General features: G+C 42.0%; 1 protein-coding gene across 4 annotated transcripts in view; it reads left to right on the top strand.

Moving 5' to 3' along the window:
- FSTL4 (follistatin like 4) overlaps positions 1-26458 on the top strand; it is a 427364-nt gene that overhangs the window by 95190 nt on the left and 305716 nt on the right. The gene's annotated exons all lie outside the window — the stretch shown is intronic.

Here is a 26458-nt window from a genome sequence, read left to right as displayed (position 1 = left end):
TAAACACCATTACTGTTTGTATGTATGTCCCATCAGGCTTGTTTTCCCATGCATGGGTTAAGAGTAACAAGCATTTTGTATCTTTGTACTTACATCCTCATCTATGTATTCCTAATTTTTCCCTTAACGTTTAGTTTTAGTAGTGAAATTGCTGGAATTTGGAGCAGCATATATGCAGAGTTTGAGATCTTTAGAAACATAGTGTCAATTTGCCATTTTGAAAGGGTATTTTAATTCACATCACCAGAAATTAAACAGAATGCTGTTTGTTTTCCCCTTACCTGTCCTTTGCTGAGTGTTGATATTTTAAAAAATCTTTATTCATTTGATAGTATAAAGTGGTATGTCCTGGTTTAATGTGCCTGTTTTTGATTATTGGTGATGATGAACCTGTCTTCGTCTGTTTATCAGGCACTTGTATGGATTTCTCTGCAGCTTGACTGTTCCTTTCCCTTTCTTTCTCTCACGTATTTTATCTTTTTCTTACTGATTTGTAAAATAACATTTTAATATATAAAAGACATTAACTTTTCAGCATATATTTTGCAAATATCTCCCCAATTTGTTATTTGCCTTTTAATTTTGTTTATGATAGGTTTGACATACAAAAGTTTTTTTAAAATGTTTATTTAGTCAAAATCTTCTTTTTTATTCTTCATAGTATCTGCATTTGCTTATATGCTAGAAAGTCCTTTCCAAACCAAGGATGATATAAATATTAAGTTATACTTTCTTCTAATAGTATCATGATGTCTGTTTTTACATTTTTTTTTTAGTCTGTCAGGAATTTAATATTTGCTGTGAGGCAGAGAGTTAATTATCTCCCACGTGGTTAACTAATAGTCCCAACATCATAAACTGAATGGCATATCCCTTCTTCTTTACTTTGAAATGGCACCCTTATCATTTATAAGTTTCTCTTCCTGGATTTCTAAGTCTGTTATTGTGATCTGTCTGTTCCTACTCCCATATGCCACTGTTTCAGTTTCCTTAGTTTTACAATGCAGTTTATTGTTGGATACGTACACTCTCTACTGCCTTGTCCAAATACTATTTTGGAAATATTTTCCACATTCATTTGAATAATCTTTGTTCCAAAAAGAAACCCTGTTGGAGATTTATTGGAATTGTATTAATATAAGTTAATGTAGAGAAAATTAAAATTTTTACAAAATTCTATTTAGTTGTCTCTCATTTTTCTCAATAAACTCTTGTGATTTTCTTCATATGTGTTTTGTACATTCCATAGTCATTTTCTATTTCTGATCACTGTTGTAAACTGGATTTTTTTGGCCATTATATTTGTTTTTCTGTCAATTTACATTGTAAACAGTTGCCTTACTTCTTAATATTTTTATTTTATTACTTTTACTGTATTACTTCTTAATAAATTCTAATAATAATTTTGCAAATTGAAGATTTTTTTAAGAAAAGAGGATTATTTTTCTCTCCTTTCTAAGTTTTTCGACTGCTATTTTCTTGTCTAATTGCAATGACTAGACCTTGCTGGAAACAAAGTCATATATATTGTATACAAGTGTCTTTGTCTTAATTCCAAAAGTAAAGTGAATGCCCCTAAGTAAATCATGGTTGAAAATGATGGTTGTTATTTTGAGGTCGATAGTTTTTATCATATAGAGCAAGTATCATATTCGTACTTTTCAGTAGGAGCTTTACATGAGGAATGACTTTGAAACTTCGTCAGCTGCCTTTTCTACATCTGTAAAGTGGTTTCTCACCTTTGGACTGTCAATATGTTGGCAAAGAGGTTAAGAGTGTTGGTTCTAGATCTAAACTCCTGGGTGCAGGTTCTGGCATCCCCATTTACTAGATGTGGGGTTTTGGACAAAATCCTTAATCTTTCTGTGTCTTGGTTTCCTCACCTTTAAATCAGGATAATAATAATTCCTCAGTAAATTTTGGCTAATACCTGTTACTGCTATTATTGCCATGTATGAAATTCATTCCCCCCAAATAATCACCAAATTTTTAGAAATAGTGCTCCTTGGTCATGATGTGTTACTTAGGGTTTTTCCTTTGCATAAATTTTCATGATATGAAGCTGTAGTTTTCAGTTTTTATGTTTCATTTCTCATGTTTGTGTTAGTGATCACTCACTTTGTAAAGAGCTGGGAAATTCCATTTTTTTTTCAATATAATAGACTGTTAAATACTATTTGCCACCATATCTCCTCTATGTCTGATGTTACTATTACCAACCCTGCTTTTTTGTAAATTGGTTTTTCTGATATTCATTTTCCAGCAAATATTTATTGAGCACATAGTATGTGCGAAGCATAGATTTTCATTTGTCCATCCTTTAATTTGTGTTTTCTATGCTTTTCTTATTTACAAAAGATACCAGGTGTTATTTTGTTGAGCCAGTCAAGTTTTTTATTTTAAAACAAGAGTATTTAATCTACTTATTTTATTATATGTGTTATGACTGGAATTACTTCTTTCAGCTTGTTTTGTTTTCTGAATTTATGCTTCTTTTGTCTTTGTTTTCTATATTTTATTCAATGAACTATCATTATTTCATTATCATGTTTTAGTGTTTTATTTTGCATTTTTGGGGATAAGTTTTTATTCCCAATTACCAGTAAGGGTTGAACATTTTTCTGTGCTCTTCCACAATGTAACTTTTCTCTCCAGCTTTATTATGATATAATTGACATATAACATTAGTAAGTTTAAAGTGTACAACATGTTGATTTGGTATATTTATATATTGAAAAATGGTTACCAGCATAATATTAACTAACAACTCCATCACATCACATAAATAGCATTTCTTTTTTGTGGTGAGAACATTTAAGATCTACTCTTTAAGCAGCTTTCAAGTATATCACAGTATTATTAGCTATAATCACCATGCTGTACATTAGATCCCCAAAACTTGTTAATCGTACAACTGAAAGTTTGTGCCCTTTGATGAATATCTACCCGTTTCCCCTACTGCCACTCCCCATTCCTGGTAACCACCACTATGCTCGTTGTTTTTCTGAGTTCAGCTTTTTTAGATTCCACATACAAGTGATATTATACAGCATTTGTCTTTCTTTGTCTGACTTCTTTCACTTAACATAATGTCCTCAGGATTCATCCAAGTTGTTGAAAACAGCAGGATTTCCTTCTTTCTCATGGCTGAATAATATTCCATTGTGTATATCATTGCCTACACCACATCTTCATTATCCATTCATCCATTCATCCATTGACAGACACATAGATTATTTCCATAACTTAGCTATTGTGAATAATGCTGCAGTGAACATGGGAGTATAGAAATCTCTATGAGATCCTGATTTTTATTCCTTTGGATAAATACTCAGAAGTGGGATTGCTAGATCATATGGTACTTCTATTTTTAATTTTTTTGAGGCACCTACATACTGTTTTCCGTAGTGGCTGCCTCAGTTTACATTGCCACCAACAGTGCACAAAGATTCCCTTTTCTCCACACTGTCACCAGTTTGTTCCCTGTTCTTAAATCTCCCACATTTAAATTTTTTGAAGCACTCTAAATTGATCTTTCTCTAACTCTTGAGTCCATTGAAACAATGTCTTTTGAATTTCAATATTAACTCATTTTAATAAATTTTTACCTTCTTTTCTGTTTCCAATTTCTTTCCTTACCTGTCTACCACTTTTTAGTTTCTATTATTATTGGAGATTTGGAGCCAAATCAATTTTTAAAATGTTTGGAGTCTTTTCTTTAAAAAAAAATAATGTTGACATTGATGTAGGAAATTGAGGATGATACAAATAAATGGAAAGATATCTTGTGTTCGTGAATTGGAAGAATTAATATTGTTAAAATGTCTGTACTACCCAAAGCAGTCTATAGATTTAATGTAATCTCTATCAAAATACCCATGACATTTTTCACAGAACTAGAACACATAATCCTAAAATTTATATGGAACCCCAAAAGACCCTGAATAGCCAAAACAGTCTTGAGGAAAAAGAACAAAGCCAGAGTACCGTGCTCCCTGACTTCAGGCTATACTACAAAGCTACAGTAATCAAAACAGTATGGTACTGGCACAGAAACAGTCACAGAGATCAGTGAAATAATACAGTGCCCAGAAATAAACTCACACACATATGGTTAGTCTATGACAAGGAGACAAGAATATACAATAGGAAAAAGGCAGTTTCTTCAATAAATGGTGCTGGGAAAACTGGACAGCTGCATGTAAAAGAATGAAATTAGAACATTTTCTCATACCATATACAAAAATAAACTCAAAGTGGATTAAAGATCTAAATCTAAATGTAAGACCAGAAATCATAAAACTTCTACAGCATAGGCAGTGCACTCTTTGGCACAGGTCTTAGCAATATTTTTTTGGATCTGTCTCCTCATGCAAGGGAAACAAAGGCTAAAAATAAATAAATGGGACCTAATCAAAATTAAAGGCTTTTGCACAGGGAAGGAAACTATCAATAAACAAAAAGACAACCTACTGAATGGGAGAAGATACTTGCAAATGATATGTCAGATAAGGGGTTAATATTCAAAATATAGAAAGAACTCATATAACCCAATATGAAAAAAACAAACAACCTGATTAAAGAATGGGTAGAAGACCTGAATAGGCATTTCTCCAAAGAAGACATAAAGATGGCCAACAGACACATGAAAAGATGCTCAACATCATTCATCATCAGGGAAATGCAAATCCAAACCACAATGAGATACCACCTCACAGCTGTCAAAATGGCTATCATCCAAAAGACAATAAATAATAAATGTTGGCACAGATGTGGAGAACAGGAAACCCTAGTATACTCTTGGTGAGAATATAAATTGGTACAGTCACTGTGGAAAACAATATGAAGTTTCCCCCAAAATTAAAAATAGATCTACCATATGATCCAGCAATTCCACTCCTGGGTATATATCCAAAGAAAATGAAAACACTAATTTGAAAAGATATATGCATCCCAATGTTCATAGCAGCATTATTTACAAAATCAAGATATAGAAGCAACCTAAATGCCCACCAATAGATTAATGGATAAAGAAGATGTGGTGTGTGTTTGTGTGTGTGTATACATGCATACGTACATACAATGAAATATTACTCAACCATCAAAAAAGAATGAAATTTTGCCATTTGCAACAACATGGATGGACCTGGGGGTGGTATTATGCTTAGTGAAATAAGTTAGAGAAACACAAATACTGTATGTTTTCACTTATATGTAAAATCTAAAAACTAAAATGAATGAATGTAACAAAACTGAAACAGACTCACAGATAAAGAGAAACAAATTAGTGGTTAACAGTGTGGAGAGGGGAGGGGGAGGGGCATGATAGGGGAGGGGATTAAGCGGTACAAACTACTAGGTATAAAATAATTAAGATACAGGGATGTAATGTTCAGCAAAGGGAATATAGCCAATGTTTTATAATAACTTTAAATGGAGTATAATCTATAAAAATATTGAATCACTATGTTGTACACCTGAAACTAATATAATAGTGTAAATTAACTATACTTCAGTAAAAAATATGTTGACAGTTTTTTCAGCTTATCATCCAGCATAATAGCATTTATTTCGATATATCTATTGTTTATTTAGTTGCATGGCTTATTGAGGGTTCTTTTATAGTTTCAGGAGATACTAACTTTCTTCTCCTGGGTTAGTTGTATTAATACTATATTTTCAAGCAATGCTTTTGTAGGAAGAGTGCATGAGTATTCTATTGTCTGAAATGTTGTATATCCAAGAATATAATACTATTATGCATGAAAGACAACTTCCCTGGCTATACTTCTTAAATAAAATAAAATTATTTTCCGTTACAACTACATAGACATTGCTCCATCATCTTCCAGTATTTTGTGTTCCAAAATAAAAATCTAAGGGAGGCCTGATTTTGTTTTCTTGCAGAAAATCTGTTCGTCATTGTTCTTTTATTTTCTTATTACAGTGCTAGGACCACTTGTATTTTATTTTTGTTACTCACGTGTTTTGTTTAGGTAAGTATAGTTATATATTATCATTTTTTTTCTTCTAGAACATGGTGAGCATTTTTAATCTGGGCTTTGATCTTTAGGAAAATTTTCCTCAACTATGTCTTAATTATTCATTCTGGTTTGTCTTCTGAGCTATCTGAGTATATAGATCTCTATTGCCTGCCCTACCCCTCTGTCCTCTCTCTTTGCTGTGGGAAAGCTTCTGAAGTTCATCTTCTGCATCACTGATTTAGTTTTGTACCATTTCGGTTCTGCTTTTTACTGGCTCCTATATGGATGTTAATTATGCAAATTCATTTTCTGCCTCTTAAAATCTCCCTTTTTCTAAGCTGCCTCACATGAGATTTCCTCATGTTGTCCCTCCATCCTTTTCTATTGAGTTGATTCATTCTCTTGTCTTTTTATGTGTTCCTCTCCTCTATGAATCTCTGCTTCTCTCTCAGAAACCATGACTTCTTGAATTCTCCTGAGGTGCAGAGTTTTCTTAAATTTTCTTCTGAATCCTAAAATTGACCATTTTCTGATATGACTCTTCAGGGAGATATTCTCTTGATGTGAAGATTCCGTCCCGACACTCATCCCCCTTCCTTTGCCCTAAGGATTTAAGTAAAGAACTTAAATCCTTTACTCAGCGAAATGACATTCCATTCCCATTCCTTGTTTGCCAGTAGACAGGGTGTTTAGATGCTCTTGTCCTTGTCTATCTATGTGGGCTGCTGAACACAGGTTCACTAGAATCCAGTCCCATCCGCAGGTCATAGGAGGAATTCAGCTCATGATGAATGTTTAACCAAGTGTATCTTTTAGTCCCACTGGCTGCTCCTCTGACATGCTGGACATATGGATAGGTGCAGGACAAACTATACTCATAGAGTGTACTGCTGCTAGGATCTCTGCTCTCATGCACTTTGTCAAAATGAATTCAATGTAATCACTGCTTGTTCTAGTGGCAGGCTTTGTTCTCTCTGGACAAAGGACACAATTTAACTTTTGTCCCATATAATAATTAACAGCCGCAGCCTGTTGGTAGGAGTTCAGCATTAGGGGTCTGGCGAACGAGGCTGCATAGCCCAGCTGTGCCATTTGACGCTGTAGCCTCCGACCAGTTGGTCAACCACAGTGAACACAGTTCCCCCAACTGTAAAATGGGGATAATACTCACACATGTCTCATAGGGTTGTTGTCAGGATTAAAGGAGGTAATGTGTAAATGCTTTGGCACAGGGCCTGGCATGCAGTGGGCCCTCAAACCTTAGCTACAATTATTAAGTATGGTGAGTGGGCCAGACCTTTTGCCACCTCTCTGTGTATGAACTCTAGCATCTGGGACTTGTGCCAGACATTTTTCCCCAGAGCCTCGTAGGCATTTGACATGTACACGACCTCTGAGGTCCTTGCCCACGTTCAGTGCAGGTGCTGCAAGGTCAAGGCCCTCGGCCAGTGGGCGCTGCCCAGGGCAGCAGGAGAGGCAGGGCTGGCACACTGCACAGTTTCACAGCCGGCTTGGTGTCTTTTCTCTTTTCCTGTTGCTTACATACGTTATCGTATTCGGCCCATTATCCATAATGAAACACTCAGTGTTTGGCAACCCAGATGCTATTGTCGTCCTGCACTGAAGGACTCTGTTGTTATGAGACGAATCATTGCCAGAAGAAAACAAGGGAAAGCTCCCACAGCCATATTCCTAGGCTGAGAGCATAACCGTTTGAATAGCGAGAGAGAGCACTCAGTGGTCCAGCCCCTTAAAAGGTTTTCTTGGGATGAATTGGTGCTTGCCAAGTGCTGTGCGTCTCTGTGAGGGTATCCAGGGTGCGGTAATGAGTGAGGAGGGGGCAGGCACAGGGACGGTGACGGCTCCCCTATGATAAAGAATCAGAGGAGAGGAAATCAGGAAAAGAGAAATCTAAACAGAACATGGAAATGAGGCACAGAATAGGTTGGCCAGGTCTTTGCTGTGTGTGAAAAGGAGGGGAGGGCTCTGTCCCAGAAGAGCCTGGAAGCCCAGGGGAGGGGAGGCTTGCCGCGGGGGTGGGGTGGGTGGAGAGGCGGTGCAGCATCCCTGCGGCCATGGCATAACCACGGGAGGAAGGGTCCCCCACCACTGCAGGGGGCAGCTCTCCCATGGTCTGAACGAGGCTTCCACGTGGGGATGGCCATGTAATAGGGTGGCGGGGAAATGCCTGCATTTTGAAAATCACTGCCAGATTTGTTTTCATATGTTGTAGGTATTTTCAAAAGAGAGCATTAGATCATTGAGATGGTGAAGGCAGTTTCTGAGCTAGTTCCAAAGCAGCCTTCTGATCGACCTGCAGAAACGATACACTGGGCCCAAGCTCTTTGCAGCCCGATTGGGGAAACTATAAAGAACTGGTACAGCATGCTGCATTTGTATTAAGAGGTTTTTTGTTTTTTTTAAAAAAACCTACTTTTTTAAAGTCCCGATCTAATTTATTTCAGATGAATCTTGCAAAAATACTTGCTATTTTTTGTTTATTCAGCTAGCCGTTCCTCCAACAAATATTTATTGAATGACCCCATTTGTGCCAGGCACTGTTCTGGGCCCTAGAACAGAGGTAGACATTTAAACCGCTCTGCTTTCAACCTGATTCTCACCTTTGTTGGTGTCCTGCCTTGGCCCTCAAATCCATGGAATATTTCTGTCACATCTGCTCTCACAACAACGCTGGGTGGATGATACCCCTGTCACGCAGGTGAGAAAACGGACTGAGCGTGATCAGTGGTTGTATGAACTACCAAAGTCAGTGGTGAATCAAAAGCCAGAATTTTCATTCTGCCCAGTTGAGTTTCCGATCTTTCTTCTTTCCCTTCCTGCTCATCAGCTCTTACCTGTCCCTTCCCTCATTCCTTCAGGGTTGAGCTTTTGACTTTTCATGGTGACAAGTTGATGGAGTCAGCTCCTCTGTGCTAATGGGTAGGAAGCTAATAGTGACTCACTGTTACCCTCTGTGCACTTGCTTTACCTGCCACAAGGTTGGCAACTTGTCACACACACCTCTCACCTTTGGCTCGGCAGACTGTCTGTTAGCTAGAGTCGGGGGTACACCTGGACTAAACCTTTATAACTAGGTAAGAGCATACTTCTGCCATGTCACAGATCCCTGGGAAACCAAATGAATTGACACAGCCCTTATTTTTTATGAACTTTTCTCTGAGAGCTGGGTTTGGGTGACAGCTTTAATGACACTGCATGCAATGAGGACTGCCTGAAGTTAAAGGTCCTTCCCCACCTCCAAAGAGGCCCCACCTTGCTGGGATTGGCAGGTAGCCCCTTGCCCACTCTCTGGGATTTTGCAGTTGTCTTGCCTGAAATAAACCTACTTGAAGAATATATTCCCAAGCAAGTGCGATGGGTATTTTTGATGGGGGTTGAGAAGAGATGTAGTTTATTGGATTTTATCTTGCAACTGATTTGTTTCTGCCAGACGTTGATATGCAGCCTTGATGCCATGATTTCAGGCCTCGGGAGTATTAAAGTTATAAACAACCTTCCATTGCTTCATCTGCTAGTAGGAACCTTAATTTAGCACATAGATGTTAGAGTCAAAGTTTCTCATCCACTCATTAAGAAAAAAAACCCAAAAACCCGACAGCTATAAGGAATGCATCCCCTCTTTTAAAAATTCATTCTAAGGAATAAGAGAGAATTTATTCTAAAATATCTTCATCCCAATGGAAATAAAAATCCTGCTTAATGGCCAGGAATCTCCCCTGGGCTTTGATTAAGAAGGAACTGCAAAGATGGGCATTTCTTCTCTGACTGTTTGTCTTCTGGGCTAGTCAGACTTCAGGAAGAAAATTTTGTCTTGGGTTCTCAATGGGGCTGGGACCTTCTAGTACACAGAGGTTGGCCTGTGAGAACTGGCTGCTGCCCAGGGTATGCTGTGGGGATGCTCACTGGTTCAGAGACCTGCTGGGCACCGGAGACAGAGGAGAAGGGCAGGACCTTCCGTCGTTCTTTAACTTCAGACACAATGCCTCTTCTGCTGTGTTCTTACATTGAAAAACAATACCCTTCATAGCTTTCTTTCCTGATTATAATAATAGAACATGTCCTTTATTTTTAAAAATGAATATATATGTAGACAGGGAGGCAAAACTTTCTTGTAATCCCACCACCCAGACATCATCTTTGTTATTCTGATTTATATCCAGCCTGTTCTCTCTTAAAGCATTTATGTTGTTTCCACAAAACTGGGATCTTCCTGTACATTCTATTCTGTAACCTGATTCTTTTCACTTAACACTACAGTTTTCATTTGTTGCTATTAAAAAATACATATTCTGCATCTATCCACGAAGAAGTCATTGTGGTGTTGTGAGCGTACAGCAGTGACTGGGCCCACCGGACCAGCCCTTATTGAGTGCTCATCTGAGAGGAGAGGACATTAAACAAAGAATTGCCCCAATAATCATTTGATTACAACTGTGATAAGAGCAATGAAGGAGAAGGACAGGGGACTGTGGACACCTGACCTAGTCTGGGTACCAGGAAGGCTTCCCCGAGGAAGTGGCATGAAGGCTCAGAGCTGACAGCTGAGCAAGCAAAGAGCCCGGGGGAGAGTGGGAGGGAGACAAGAGCTCTGGGGGAGCTGAGAGCAGCCGGAGTGGCTGAGAGAGTGAGGGAGTAGGTGGCCCAGAATGTCACAGGAGAGGCAGGCATGGACCAGATCGCTCAGAGCCCCGGTTAAGGATGTTGGGTTTATCCTAAGAGCAGTGGTGAGCCATCATGGCATTTAATCAGGTGTGGGACTTGGTAAGATTTACAGTTTTAAAGGATTATTCTGTAGCAAAGAGTGGGGACTCTTGGGGTAGCTGTGAGAAGTTGAGTTAGGAGGCTACTACAGTAATCTAGAAGAGCAATGCCAGTGCTTTGGAGTAGAGTGATAGCAGAGATGGGAGAAGTGGGTGGAGCTTACCTGTTTTTTCCTTTGAGGAGTACATTAATCAGATGTGGTGACTACTTAGATATGGAAAGCAAGAAAGAGAGAAGCAACAAGGATGCTTCATGGATTACTGCCTTTTGCAACTGGGAAGAGGCACTGGATGCTGACACGGGGAACCCTGGGGGAAGACTAGGATTTGGGAGGTAGATAATGGACTCTGGTTTAGACATGCCAAGGTGGATGTACCTGTGGGAGAGGAGACAGCACACAGGCTATTGGCCAGGTAGGGCTGGAATGCAACAGAGGGCCCTGGGCTGAACATAAAGATTTAGGGGTCATCAGCATGTGGGTGGCAAAAGAAGTCATGACTGGCTGAAAATGTCTGGGGCCTGAGGGTAGAGTCTGCAGAGAAGAAGGCCTAGGACAGGGCCTGGAGGGCCAGAGCCTTTGAGCTCATCTGTAGGAGGGTGGATGCACTGGGCTGGGCCTCTTCAGCTCCTTTAGGCCAAGACTGTGTGCGTTCCTTCAAGATAACTTCTGTCCGTTCTGCTTTGTGAATCAGTACTCCACGTGGAGTACTGAAGCCAGCTCTTTTGCTTCAGGAGAGCTTGTATTAGATTTTCAGGAATTCTGTGAGCCAGTTGTTTAAAATTGGCCATCATAGGAACACTCTCACCATGGAAATTGGCAAATGCTACAAATTAGGGCTTTTTTTTTTCCCCTTCCCGTTCCTGGAGAGCTGGTTGTTAAAGATTTACCAGCACACCGCTGTTTATAACCAACTTTGTTTTTAATGGTATTTTGTGGGTTATTTCCTTTGGGATCTGAGAAGGAGAGTATCTGTGATAGCTTTGCTATTTCTCTGAAAGTCTCTGATTCTGTTCTAAATTACCAGCCCCTTCTGCTAAAGAGGGAGTAAGCAAGTGACATGTTGAAATAGTGAACTTCCTCAGTCTCTGTATCAGTTCTCTGTTGCAGCCACAACAAATCACACACTCAGCAACCTGAAACAACACGAACCTATTGTCTCAAGGTTCCTCTAGGTCAGAGTCCACCTTGGTCCAGCTGGCTTCTCTGCGTAGGGTCTCACAAGGCCCAAGTCAAGGGGTTGGCCAGGCTGGGCTCTTGTCTGGAGGCTCTGGAGAAAAACCCATTTCCAAGCTCCTTCATGTTGTTGGCAGAATTCGGTTCCTTCTGAACATGGGACTGAGACCCCTGACTTCTTGCTGGCTGTCAGCTTGGGGCCACTCTGCTCCTAGAGGTCACTTGCATTCCTTCCCCTGTGGCCCCTCCATCCTCAGGTCAGCAGCAGAACATCGAGTCCTTCTCATACTTGGAACCTCTGACCTTCTGCCACCAGCCATAGACAGCTCTCGGCCTTTAAGGGCTTGTGCCATTAGATCAGTCCCACCCAGATAATCCACCCATCTTAAGGTTAACTGCTCCTGTCTTGGTTTCCTAGGGCTGCCATAACAGAGTACCAGCAACTGGGTAGCTTAAGACATTGGAAAGTTATTCTCATAGTTCTGGAGGCTAGAAGTCCAAAATCAAGGCGTCAGCAGGGCCGTTCTCCCTCCAAAGCCTCTAGGAGAGGATCTTCCCTTGCATCTTCCAGCTTCTGGTAGCCCCAGGCATTCCTTGGCTTGTGGCAGGACAGCTCCGATATCTGACTCCAACTTCCCGTGACCATCTTCCTTCTGTGTCTGTGTTCTCCTCTGCGTGTGTGTCCATGTTCACATTACCCACTTCTCATAAGGACACCAGTCAGGTTGGATTAGAGTCCACCCTAATGATATCATCTTAACTTGATTACACCTGCAAAGACCCTGTTTCCAAATAGTCACATTCACAGGTACCAGGGGTTAGGACTTTGAAAAAACTTTTTTTTTTAATTATTATTTTATATTGGGGTATAGTTGATTTACAATTAGCTTCAGGTGTACAGCAAAGTGGTTCAGTTATACATATACATATATCCATTCTTTTTCAGATTCTTTTTCCATATAGTTTATTACAGAATATTGATTAGAGTTCCCTGTGCTATACAGTAGGTCCTTGCTGATTATCAATTTTATATATAGTAGTGTGTATATGTTAATCCCAACCTCCTAATTTATCCCTCCCCCCGACGTTTCCCCTTTGGTAACCATAAGTTTGTTTTCAAAGTCTGTGAGTTTGTTTCTGTTTTGTAAATAAGTTCATTTGTATCATCTTTTTAGATTCCACATATAAGTGATATCATATGATGTTTGTCTTTCTCTGTCTGACTTACTTCGCTTAGTATGATAATCTCCAGGTCTGTCCATGTTGCTGCAAATGGCATTATTTCATTCTTTTTAATGGCTGAGTAATATTCCATTGTATATATGTACCACACCTTAACAAATCTTTCTGAGGGGCACAACTCAACCTATAACAGTGCCATGGAACATATAAGATAATCACGGAAATGGGATCTCATCGTATTGGCAGCTTCTAGGAGTTAGGGCCTAGACTCTGGGGGTGGGTATACTCTTAGAAATCTACCCACCTCAGTCTCCAAAGATGCCCTTTGAGGAATTGTCCCATTCGCTACCTTACCTAAAAATAGATTCCATGCCCCCAGGGCTCCTCCTTGGATGACCTCAGTTTACACCTTTTCTTCCCTCCTCCAGTTTTGAGTGTATTGTCTGCCTTCCAAACAGGATTGTCTCATGGACCATACTGCTCTCTTTCTTGGGGCAGGCTCAGTAGAAATTGACCACCTACGCTGATGAAGGTGGTTGGTATAAGACACAGTGATGAGAAAGAACTTCAGCCTTCAAACATGGCCAATTTTGTGCTCTACTCATCAGCGAGGGGAAGCTTTCTCTTGCTTTTTATTTTTTTCTTAAGATTATGGAACGTGTAACAAATTGCTCCCCATTTCCCCCCGTATGGTTGTGGTCGGAGGACGTCTTCCTTTCCCTGGCGCCCTCTGCACCGCACTCTGCCGCCCACTGGAAGTGCATCTGTGTGGGCTGGAGTCATCTCCATGCCTACCTGTTTTCGACCTGCCCTCTCTTTTCATCTTCCCCAGAAGCACATCTCCCACTGTGCGTGATGGCTGAAACTACATGGCACTTAGAGTCTTCCTTTATCTCCCCCTGCTCTAGATGTTGAGCAGATTCAAAAGTTAAAGCACACGTTTTGTGAAGCAAACAGGAATCTTGCCAGTGTCGGTGTTTCACAGGAACGTTGAGAGCTGAATGGCTTCCCACTGTGTGTCCAGTTTGTTCTCTTCTGGGCAACGTCCTTTGGAGAATTTAATTATGCTACGTTATCGTATGATCGTCTACTCCATCCAGAAAGGTTAGAGAGGAGAATTAGTCATTTAGGAAATCCTTTTTGGAAATGGGCTTGGTTATTTTATCAGCTTTTATATCTTCAAAGGTTAACATGTTAATCAGTTTTTTTTTTTAACATGGCTAATTTGTAAAATAGCCTCAGGGTGTGAGCTTGGAAAATTAACACCGTTGTTATTTTGTGTTTCTGGACACTGACCCTTGCACCCCAAGATGACACGACACCCCCAGAGTCAGGAGCCTGGGCTTTCTTGCTGCTGAGGCAAAATTCCAGGCACGTGTGCTCCGACCTGGACCCTTTGGGCTCAGAGCTTTGCGTTGCAGGTCATTCTGTGAAGACAGCATGAGGAAGGGCTTCTTCTGAGGAGGGAGTTGAACCCACAACCTTAGTCTCCTTAACCTTGCTCACTGGCAGCGTCATGCAGTGTGATGAGCCGAAGACCGGCGCTCAGTCAGCGTAACCACAGTGTCCGCTTTGAGCCTCGTTGGTGTATGAAACCAGGACAAGTTGTCGAACCCACCACGAACGTTGTATCTTCCTCTGCAGAGTGAGGGCTCAGCTTCTCTTGCGGGGACATTGGGAGGGTCACATGAGTTCACAGATATGAACGTGGGATGTTGACGGGGAAGAGGAGGATGGAGAGCCAGACTCATGAGATAAAAGACACTTCAACTTAAAATGGGGCCCAAGGCGGGCTCTTTAGAACTCCCTCGCTACTCCTGTAGCACAAAACAGATATTTATTCAATGCTCCAAGTGTTTACGAAGCACCCTCTACATCCCCAGCCTTCTGCTGGCCCACGAGAGGGGATAAGGAGGAAGCATGCAGCACGCTTTGCAGCCCCTCTGGTCTCGTTGCAAAGATAAGACTTGTGCAGAGTGGGCTCTCAATACATATTGGTTGATTGAATATATGAATGTCAAGCAAAATATGAGAAAGCAGAATTGGGGTCCTGCCTTTCCAGGATCCCATTATCAAGCTAAACTGTGTGCCGCGGGAGGTGGGGCTGGGTAGAGATCATTGCTGCCCTGAGGACTTCAAAGGGATGGGAGAGAGGTGTGGGGTGGCATGGTCCCAGCAGCAGCCCTGCATCCCCAGCACGGGATGGATCCGTTGAGCCCGCGCTCAGTCGCAGAAGGAACTGAAAATCATGTAAGAATGTGCTTCACTGAAGCAAAGCTACATTGTCACTGTTATGAACAGCAAACTTTAAGCTGAACTGAAACCCTGAGAGGTTGTTTTATTCCTGGGTTTGAACCTGGAGAAGCAGTTGGCAGTCACAATTTGTGCAAGTCTCTCCTGGAAACCCCAGCGCTATAGCCCTGATCAAGGAAGTCTGACTTTTGCTTCCACCCACAACAAAGTGAGCCTCCCACCTGCGTAACTAGGGGAATCCTACCACGCCTCCCTGGCCCCCTCAAGACCCAGTGGCGTGTATAACCAAGAGAAGCCTCTGTTGAAATGGTCAGATCCCTCCAGAGAGTTCAGCAAAGACTTGGTATCTTGGTTAATCTTGGAGCTATTTTTCTAGCTTTAAACCAGCCATCTCAGGACCAGGTTAGACAGGGGTAGAATAAGAGCTACTTAGCAGCTCTCCTGTGTGTGGATTTTCGAACATGGCTGTGAAAGGGCTGAAGTTTAGCCGGACTGCAACCATTTGTCTAAACTAAGCATTTATGGCTGTGGTCCATTCTGAATGGTCACTGCTCATGCCACACCAGTTGTTTAACATTTGGAAAATAACCAGTGGGTAAAAGTAGTGTGTTCAAGCACACTGTGTGTGTGTGTGTGTGTGTGTGTGTGTGTGTGTGATTTGTTGATGGTGAGAACATGCTCAGTTTAGGGGATCTGAGGAGTTCCTGTATTCCCTGACACCCACGTGTTGATTGTATACGCGTTTCCTCTAAACAAGGAAGATGCATTTTGACCAAAAAAAATGGAAATCTCCTCCCCGGGACTCAGCCCTCACAGGTAGTGCCACTGAGCCCAGCTCTGAGGTAATTGGTTCTCCACAGAATTATCTAAGACCTTCCCTTCTCCACTGAGGAGGAGCTTTCCCAGGATGGAGCAGGGCTTAGCATTCTGGACTCAGACCCATGTAATTTCCAGTCCTGGTTCCGCCACTTACGTAAGGTAGCTGTGTGATCTTGAGATGGTCACTTTCCTTGAGTCTCTCTGATAGGAAGGATATACTAAAGCCTACTTCACAGAGGAAGTACAGAAATCAGAATGAGTAATGTAAAGCCCTTGGAACACTGCTTAACTCATAGTACCTGCTCAGTAAATGGTAGCGAGGGCTGCTGATATGATTATTGTTGTTGTTTGTCTGAGGGGCAGAGGAGAAGTCTCAGCTTCCTGCTCAGGCTGAGCCCAGGCAGCCCCGAGGCTGGTTCCTTATCCCCATTCATCAGGTCTCTTCCCCTGACATCCGGTTGTGGGGGACATAGTGCCCTTGATCCAAGGAAAGGGCAGGCTGCGTCACTATCAGATCCAGAATCTGTAGTGTCACACACACACGAAGGCAGCAGGAAGGGTGCTGGAGCTGAAGGCCTCTGACCTGGCACCGGGGCTGGAGCCCACAATGCACTGACATCCGGCATCTCTGATGAGCCTGGAACATGATTCAGACCCAGACACATGAACTTGCTGCTCTCATGAGTCCCTGGGTCTGCCTGTTCTGCCCACTATTTTTTTTTCCTTGCTCTTTAAATGCAGGGAATAATAAAATGTGGTTGTACAATTTTATTTTATTTTTTAAGTAGAGGATGCTCCCAAGAGAGCCAGGATTTAGAGAAAGGTTTAGAGGAAGGAGATTTGCAGGCAAGAATTTACCCAGAAGGTACTTCTGCTGAACCCACACTAAGTGGTCTGTGCACTGGGCTTGTCTGTGACTTGTGGGGTCTGTCTGCAGGCATGGCCCCAGCCTACACGCTGGTGGCACCAAGGGGGTCTGACGAGGGAAGCTGCAGCTCTCCCATAATATTTTTCGGCACCTCCCTCAAAGAGGCACACTCTGATCAGAGCAGTGAGTGTGCTGGGCAAATGAGACTTCAGGGTAAATCCTCAGGTGCGGCCCCCCCCCAGCAGGATGACTGACACCCCCAGCTGTCCTCCTAACAGCTTCCAGAAGTGCCATTGGTGTTTATCCTACATCCTCTCATCTCCTTCAGTAAAGTAATGTTTGAGAAAGTTTTCTCTCCCCAGAGCTCACTATTCGTGGCCTTGCTTAATAAGAATTGCAACACAGAGATTGATAAGAACTGGGATTTTATCATTATAGTCTCTGTACATCAGAGTTGTCCTTTTACAAATGATATATCATACCTTTAAGGCCCTTTCCAACTTTCTGGAGCCTTTTTCAGATTTCATAAAAAATGACCATCATTCTCCCCTCCCTGCCTGCTCAATCCACACCCATTCACCTGCTTTTTATTGAGCGCCTGCTGCGTTGTCTGGTCTGAGCTGCTCTGGCAGGACCAGAGCCAGGAGTAAGAGCAGATACAGCCCCTGACCTCACGGAGGCTCTGGGGAATCAACACAGCTCAGGGAATGCAGCCCGGAAGGGAGATGCACCATGGCGGGCAGGAGACCCTGGGGCTGAGATGAGCAGGGCCGGCCCCTGGAGGAAGAGGAGGCAGCTGGGTCCTGAGGGGAGGGGACTAGGTTGGGGCCCTCCAAGACCAGAAGGTGGGCAGAAGGAGGGTATATGAGAGGCAGCGAGGCAGAGTCAGGGCTGCCGGCACCAAGAGCTCCCTCTGGGAGGGGGTGCTGGGGAAGGCGGTGGTCCTGGGTGGTCCCAAAGGTGGTGGACCAGAGCAAGGCTAGACCTGAGCAGGGCAGGGGGGAGCAGTGCCGTGCTGGCTGGGAGGGGGAGCGACTGGCAGGGAGGAGCCCGGTCACAATGGTTTAAACTCCCTGGGGCCCTCTCTTCCTCTGGGACAGCTCTGATCTGATAGGCAAGCTGAGGCAGAGGGGGTTCAGGATTTCCTTGTTCCTCATCCTTGCCTGTGCATTTCCTGTCGAGGCCTCACCATCACTTCCATCCTACGTGAGAGATGGCAAGGAGGCCTGTCTCCTGGGTCCTGGGTTGATTCAGAATCTCATGCAGCAAAGGTAGGTCTTTGCCTAGGACACAGGGCTTAGGGCTCTAAGGTTCCTTTGGTGGGAGGGCCATGTAGCCAGGTGTGGAGGAGAAGCTAAGTCAATAGTGGCTTTTCCTCTTAGACCTTAGACCTCTGCAGACCCGGGCTGTGGAGGGGTTAGTATGAGAGACCATTGAGTGCCAGACCATGGGACTGGGCACTGTGTTCTCCCTTCCCATGTTAGCATCTTAAAAAGCAGTCTGTATTTTAATCTACAAGTTGCCTTTGTTTGTTTGAATGTTTGCACGCTTGCAGAAGGTACGCTATACCCACCAGCCTTACGTCACAGAAATACATTCTATTTAAAGAAATTAAGTATAGACGGGTTTGGATTTCAGGGCATAGCTGTAGACACCATGAGTGGTCGGGAGGGTGGAATCCCAGTTATGTGCTGTAGGTGGAATTGGTCCTTCTGCCCCAGCAGTGGAGCTGCTGCACAGCACATCTGCCCCTCCTCTGCCCTCTGAACATCTTAGAACCCAGAGGCACCCAGAAGACCCCTGAGCTGCTCATCCTGAGGCCACAGCCTGTGCAAATGCTCATGATGACTACGTGAGAGGAGAAACCTCTCTCAGCACTCAGAGCCTGGTGACTCCTGCTTTAAACATAATTCTAACCACCTCGATGATGTGGTTTCCCAGCCCATGAGCAATTAGATGCAGGAAAGGAGATGCCAGAGGCAACAGATTTTGGCCACAGTGCAGGGGACAGATGGCAGCCCAAAAGCAAACTGCAGAAGTAGACAGAAGGTCACCAGTTTACTCAGATTTGGCCCAAACCTCCCTCCTACACCTCATTAGGCCCTGGGAGCAGAGCATGGGCTAATCATTGCCGCTCACTAGGATGATCTGACTTCTGCATAAAGCCCTGGAGGCTATTCAGTTCTCTCTTTGTAAAATGTCTGGATGTGGGTAATGCCCCAGAGAAGGGACTCATCCAAAATGATCACACTTAGAATAAAACAAGTTTTACCATGCAAAGGTCTGAAGCTCAGTTATTTGGATTATTTGCTCATCTGCTTAGAGATACCCTCAAATGTGCCAGCTTTAGGAGGTGACATGTAGCACTTACTTGCTGGGACTGATGTTCAGTTTTGTTTTGTTCTCCTCAGTGATAGGGAAACTGCCTTCTAGGTGTGACTGCTACATCTGAGACACTTGCTCTTTCACCCATAGACGTATGGAAGCCCTGGAAATTAGCTGCAGAGTTTCTCTGAGATCTGGGAACTACCCCCGCACTTGCCCTTCCCCACAGGGGCCTGGGCAGGTCCCAGCCTCGCTCATTAACAGCACGTGTCTCCACATCTCCTATCAGCTGCAATCCCTCAGTCCCGGCCGGTTTGTAAGCATTTGTGTTGATCCTTCTCATAAATGATTGCAGTGTTTGTTCCCCAGACTGATTTCTGGGGATGTTGCAGGCCAAGGCAGGAATCATCCCTCCTCTTTGTTTGTTCACCACGGATATGTTTGGGTTTCTGCAAACAGTTGTTTGCAGCCTCACCAGTCAAAATATTTGCTAAATGTAACCTGCAGTTCCAGGACTGAGAATGGGAGAAAAACACAGTTCACTTTCCAGGCTGATCAAAACATTTGCACCAGATGCCTTGGCACGCAAGTCCGCTGCCTCTCTGTGCTGGGACATTGTGTTCACGCCAAAGTCCCACCAGTGGGTTTTCTCAGGCTGCAGGCCACCTTTTAAATGTAATGGAAATAAATGTGTGCATAAGCCAGACCGTGCTCTTCAAAGGGACATCAGGATTTCACAGTTTTCAGATGCAGTTTAGTACCATGGAATTCCGATTTGATCAAAATCTATGCTCAGAATTCCATAAGGTCTAAGGACTCAATTGTTGACCATTTTACCTCCAAAAAATACTACTTCTCGGTGTATTTTATGCTGGCAGTGTATCCAAAATGTCTGCAAGTGTATTTCAAGAGTGGGAGTCCATGTGTGCTTATGTCTTCTGTGCATTAGTAACAACATCACTGATTCAGTGAACTTACTCCTGTGAGATGCTGGGCTTGGGAAGCTTTCAAGGAAATTAAATTACACATTTGTACAGCACAATTTTTAAAAAGATTGCACCACAAGTATCATCTTAGGCATGATAACTCAGCATTAAGCCCTCAGTGGCAGACTGTAGTTGTGAGACTGTCACATATGAAATCCTCCATCATCCCAATTCTAGAGAAGTGGAAATGTCTTCCTTTTCTTCTTTCTGCTGTTGTTTAGATGTTGTTAAACAAATAGCTGCTGTGTGTATTTAGCCTCTCTGTTCCTCAGTTTCTTTAACGATAAAATGGATGGTAATATCATAGGGTTATCGTGGAGATCACACGTCTCAGTATGGCTAAAGTGCTCAGAAAGTGCCTGGCACATAGTGGGTCTGCTATTGTTATTACACATTCTAGAGCTCCGTGCTTCACTGTTGGAGTTTTCTTTCTTTTAATTTTCTGTAGTTTGAAGCAAGAATTGGCTGGGGACTGGTTTTTACCTCAGAAGAAAACGAATACTCAAGCGAGAGGCTGGAAGGCTCACCTTCTGACAGAAGTGATCTGGCTTGACACCAGACCCATCCACTGTCCCCACTCCAAACATATATAAATACTGGATAAAATATTACTAGGAAAAAAGGATGGTTGGTTGGTTGGTTTTCCAAATACATGGTTGAACATGAAGGTAAGGAAAATTCCTAGGTGCCGAAATGAACAAGAATTCTCAAAGGCAGTGATTAGTGAGGATGCCACTGTGATGGCACCCTGCAGTTTCAAGGGGTAGTGTCACATCCAGACATAAGCCATGAGGGTTGGGAGCAGGGCTTTTAACATCCATGCCAGGACAGCAGGTGTGGTCTGCCTGCACAATAGAAAAAGGCCCCTACAAAAGGCCAAAACCAAGGGAACTTCCAGGGACTATGAAAATTTTACCTGCTGGGCCAGGAAGGTGGAAAGTAACTTGTGATCTGCTGAGGTTTTCTCCACACATTAGTGTGAGGATCTGCATTTACACTGTTTATTATATGTGGTTCTGAAATTCTAAACCTAGAAATTAACATGCAGGTAGGTCCCAGATCAGTAAAACTACTAGGGATCCTAGAAGAAACGCATGTAAATGTATTTTATTTTATTTTATTTTTATTTATTTATTTATTTATTTATTTATGGCTGTGTTGGGTCTTCATTTCTGTGCGAGGGCTTTCTCTAGTTGCAGCAAGTGGGGACCACTCTTCATCACGGTGCGTGGGCCTCTTCACTATCGCGACCTCTCTTGTTGCGGAGCACAGGCTCCAGATGCGCAGGCTCAGTAATTGTGGCTCACGGGCCTAGTTGCTCCGCGGCATGTGGGATCTTCCCAGACCAGGGCTCGAACCTGTGTCCCCTGCATTGGCAGGCAGATTCTCAACCACTGCACCACCAGGGAAGCCCCGTAAATGCGTTTTAAATGAGTACCTCCACACCAGAACATATGGGATTCCCCTGGGAGAAAGAAAACCTGAAAATATAAAATTGCTGATCATAAGGAAGTAATTTGCATTGAGCAAGAGTTAACAGACTCAGCACACCAGAGGGTTAGCCCCTCCAGAATGTTCAGATAATAAAACAATGTAAAAGTAAGTATCTAAAAATTTGTGTTTGAAATGATTAGAATAGTAAAGGAGAAGAGAATTATAAAGAGGAGAGGAGAATTATAAAGAAAGAATTGTAGAGAAAAAACACAGGTAAATTTGGAAAAGTAGAATTTCTCGAAATTAAAGTTATTAAAATTGATAACTAGTGGATGGGTTAAACAGCATATTAGACATAGCTAAAAAGAGAATTATTGAACTGGAAGATAGGTCTTGGAAAATTATCCAGAAAAGAACTCAGAGACATAAAGTTGAAAAAACATAAAATATACATTGAGAGACTGTTAAGACCTTGAGATATTGTTAAGAGATATTGTTAAAAGATATTAATACTTGAGGAGAGAGAATAAGGAGTTCCATAAGGAAAGTATGAAGGGAGTTGGGGAGAGGAAATATTGGAAGTGATAATGATTAAGAATTTCCTATAATTGAAGGAAGATATAAATTTCTAGACTGAAGAAGCACACCAAGTCTTGAATGGGATGAGTACAGGTTATATCACAGTGAACTGCAGAATACAAAAATAAAAAACAAACAAGGAGAAAAAAAAGATTAACTGCTAAGGAAAAACTACTGATTGCAAACTTTTCATCAGCAACAGTGGAGGCCAGAAAGCAATTGAATAATATCTTCCACATTATGAGGGAAAATAGTCAACTTAAAATTATATGCAATAGTGAGGGCAAAGATACTTCATGACAAAGATTTGAGAGGTTACCATTCATAAACTCTCTCTGGAAGAAGTACTAAAAGATATACTTTAGGAGGAAGGTGATTGAACCCAGAAGATAATAATGGAATACAAAAATCACTGGCAAGAAAGGCTAATAGGCAAACATAAAGGTAAATATAAGTAAGCATTGACTAGAAAAACAGCAATTATAAGATGACTCATTTGGGGTGTTTAAATATGAGATGAGAGGTGATGATGATGATCAGTACTAAAGCATTTTATAATTTTTGTGTTATTTGAGGGATAATAGCCCTTAAAAAACTTTACATTTTTAAGTCAAAATGCATATTAAAAATTTAAGGGTAACCTGTAAAAGAATATAAATGGGATATAACTTCTAACACAGAAGAGTGGAAAAGAGGTTTTGTTAAATAACACTCAAGCAATTCTACAGAAGGCAAGAAAGTAGACAAAATGAAGCAAAGTAAAAGCATAATAATGTAGTAATAATATATAATAATAAAAATAGTAATAAATAAATGTACAAAACAAGATGGCAAAAATAAGTCTGACTATCAGTAATAATTATTAACGAATTAGACTCATCTGTTAGTCAATAGCAATTCTCAGATTGAATTTTTAAAATCTAGAGATGTGCTACTTAAAAGAGTCATGTCTAAATATAATGACACAAAATTTGAAATGAAATCTATGGGGAAAGGTATACTATAAAGTTATACATACTAAAAGAAAAAACATGCTTTGTAGTAGCATTAATATCAAAGTGTAGTTTAAGACCCAGACACATTGTTGGGTTTACTGCACACTGACAAAAGAAAGAATTCACTGAGAAGACGTAACAATTATGAACCTATAAGTACTTAACATAGGTGCTAAATAAACATAAAGCAAAGCCTAGAAACTTACAGGAGAAAATTGACAAATCCACCATTATGATGGGATATTTTAGCATATATTTCATAAGATAAGCCAAGCAAACCAAAATTCATAAAAAACAGATATTTGAAAATTATAATTAATAAACTTACTCCAATTACTATATGTAAAACTGTGTACCTAGTATACATCCTTTGCATATACAGTTACAAAAATTAACCACATTCTAGGCCAGAAAAAAGCTTCAACAAATACCAAGTAGTTGATAGACCATAGTCTTTCACCAATATGCAATAAATTTATAACCCAATAACAAAAAGTCCACTACAAGCTCATACATTTAGAAACTTAAAAATATACTTCTAAAATATAATGTTGTACACATGAAACTTATATAATGTTGTAAAACAATGTTACCTCAATTTAAAACTATAAATACAGTGTGTATATATATGTGTGTGTGTGTGTGTGTGTGTGTGTGTGTGTGTGTACACACACTTCTAAATAACTCAAGGGTCAGAGAAGTGGTCATGATAAAAATTATTGAATGTTTAGAACTAAATAATAATGAGTTCATTATATATCAAAATATATAGGATGCTGCTAAAGTGATACTTGAAGGGAAATGTATATCCTTCAATGCAATGTTAGGAAATTAGAAAAGTTGCAAATCAAAGAGCCAAAGAAGTCAACTCAAGAACTTTGAAAATAATAAGGATAAGAGCAGAAATTAATAGAAAACAAAGAAACAGTTGTGTTGATCAATGAAGCCAAGATCTGGCCTCCTGAAAAAAATGAATAAAATACATTAAGCTCTAGCAAGACTGGTGATAATCATGCTCATGTGCCAGAGACTTCCATGTACCTTACATTTAATTCACTTAAAGGCCAAAACAACCTAAGAGGCAAGTAAGTGTGCTATTTCACCACACAGCTACTGGTGCTCCGTAAGACCTGAGAGAAACACCGCCATTGCAGGACACTCCATTCTTTATGACAAATGTAAATTTGTTTTAAAAAAGCAACAAAACAAAACCATAAATAAGGCAAAAAGGATGGGAGGTAACTTATGACAAGATATACATAATTACTAGGGCAGGTATAATAAAACGTGAAAATGGAAGAAACAAATTTGGCAAAGAAGAGAATGTCTTATACTAAGAACGTGAAATGAGATGCTGGTTCCTGGCATTCAAGGTTAGTGTGGAAATGGGCATTTCCTGGCAAAAGGGATGAGCTATAGGAGATGATGTCAGTGGTTGCAGTGTTCAGGCTAGAGTCTTGCTTTCAGGGCAGAGGTAAGCCTATGACCTGGCTTATGTACGTCCGTGTCTATTCAGATGTCAGTGATGAGTGGCTGCTCGTCCATTGTCAGCCCCCAGGGAGGGCCTCAGAGCCATGCAGGCAGAGTCAGGAGCCCCCTGGGACTAAATGGAGCTGAGGAAGTGGGGGTTATTTAGAGGGTGACATATATATATATAGATATAGTCATTGCCCAGACACAGTGTGCTGTGTGTGCTCTAAAAGGGAAGTTTTCTCCCCAGAACAAACACTGGTCCTGAGCTTATGCACGTCTTCTGAGAACGTTTCAGTAGTCTCAGCCTAAGGCTTTCCTGAAGGTCACGGACAACATCTGAGATGATAGAGCATCTGGACAGGACCTCAAAGGCACTCGAGGGTTCCTCCCCCGGAAAATGGAGGCCCTGCCGCCTGAGGTTGTCACAGTGACAGCCCCTGACACCGACAGCCATGTGTATACAATTATTACATGATCAGGTTGATTAGGTTTCTCCTTCACTCCACATTACACCTGGCCCTTCTCAACACCTAGTGCAATGAGAGTTTCTGAACAGGAGCCAGGCTTCCACAGTGCCCTAGGCTGAGTAGATGGTGGGAAATGCTCCATCGTTGATCTGTATAGTTTTCTCACCACAATGATCGTTTCATTTCTCCTGGGCTTTTAAAAAATCCTCAGTAGCATAAGATAATTATATCAACAAAATCAAAATTAATAAACAGTGGTTAATAATAGAAAATATATACACAGTTGTGTAGGAAGTGGTCTGAATTCTAGTTCCTTAACTATCTTTGCATGAAGCATGACCCCTTCCCTCTTGGAGCATCCGATTTCCCCTGTGTGAGACGATAGTGCTAGACAGGACTATTGCTTTTGGACCTCACCTGTATGCTTGGTCCTAAGGATGGCGAACCCCAGGCCCACAGCAACAAGGTTGGAGGTTGGAGACCCAGGTCTCCCAGAATCTTCTGGAGATTAGAGATGGCCCGAGGTGCTAGTCCTTTGCTGTGGTTCTGCAGAGTGCTCAGCCAAGCCAAGTGTTGGGGCTGGTTAGCGCAGTGGGAGATGATGGCAAGGGAAGGTGAGTGGGGGTCCTGCTGCATGTTGGAGACCTGCAGGGGGCAACAGCCTTCTCCCACGGCTGACTCTCCTTCACTGAGTGAGGACTTGCCATCTCCCAAGCACTGTGCTAATATGTTCATATCACAGCTCAGTACACACTCCCCACCACCTGGTGAGGTAGGAATTTTACATTTAATAGTGAAAACCTGAGGCTCAGAGGCCATCGCTTATCCAAGGTCACAGAGCTAGGCCGGCAGCAGAACAGTTCACCAAGACAAGGACCCTGCCGTCATGCATCCAGGGGCCCCGGTGAGTGATGCTTAACCTCAAAGCGGCTCATCCTCCATCATCTGCAAGGAGAGATGGTGACAGCTCAGGCTGCGGGAGGAGGAGAATACCGAACAGGCAGCAGATAAATCGTGGGTGCCTGCCCTTTGCGTGTGTTCATCCTGAGCTCCGGCACCCCTGGGTGCCGAGTGCAGGGAGGTGTATGCACTTGATGTGGGTGGTGAGACCAAGTGTCAGGCCCCCCCAGTGTTCAC

This window comes from Balaenoptera ricei, chromosome 3, assembly GCF_028023285.1.
Source record: "Balaenoptera ricei isolate mBalRic1 chromosome 3, mBalRic1.hap2, whole genome shotgun sequence".
Lineage (NCBI taxonomy): Eukaryota > Metazoa > Chordata > Mammalia > Artiodactyla > Balaenopteridae > Balaenoptera > Balaenoptera ricei.
The sequence above is the reverse complement of the archived record's forward strand: the minus strand, read 5'-3'. Positions and strand labels throughout refer to the sequence as shown.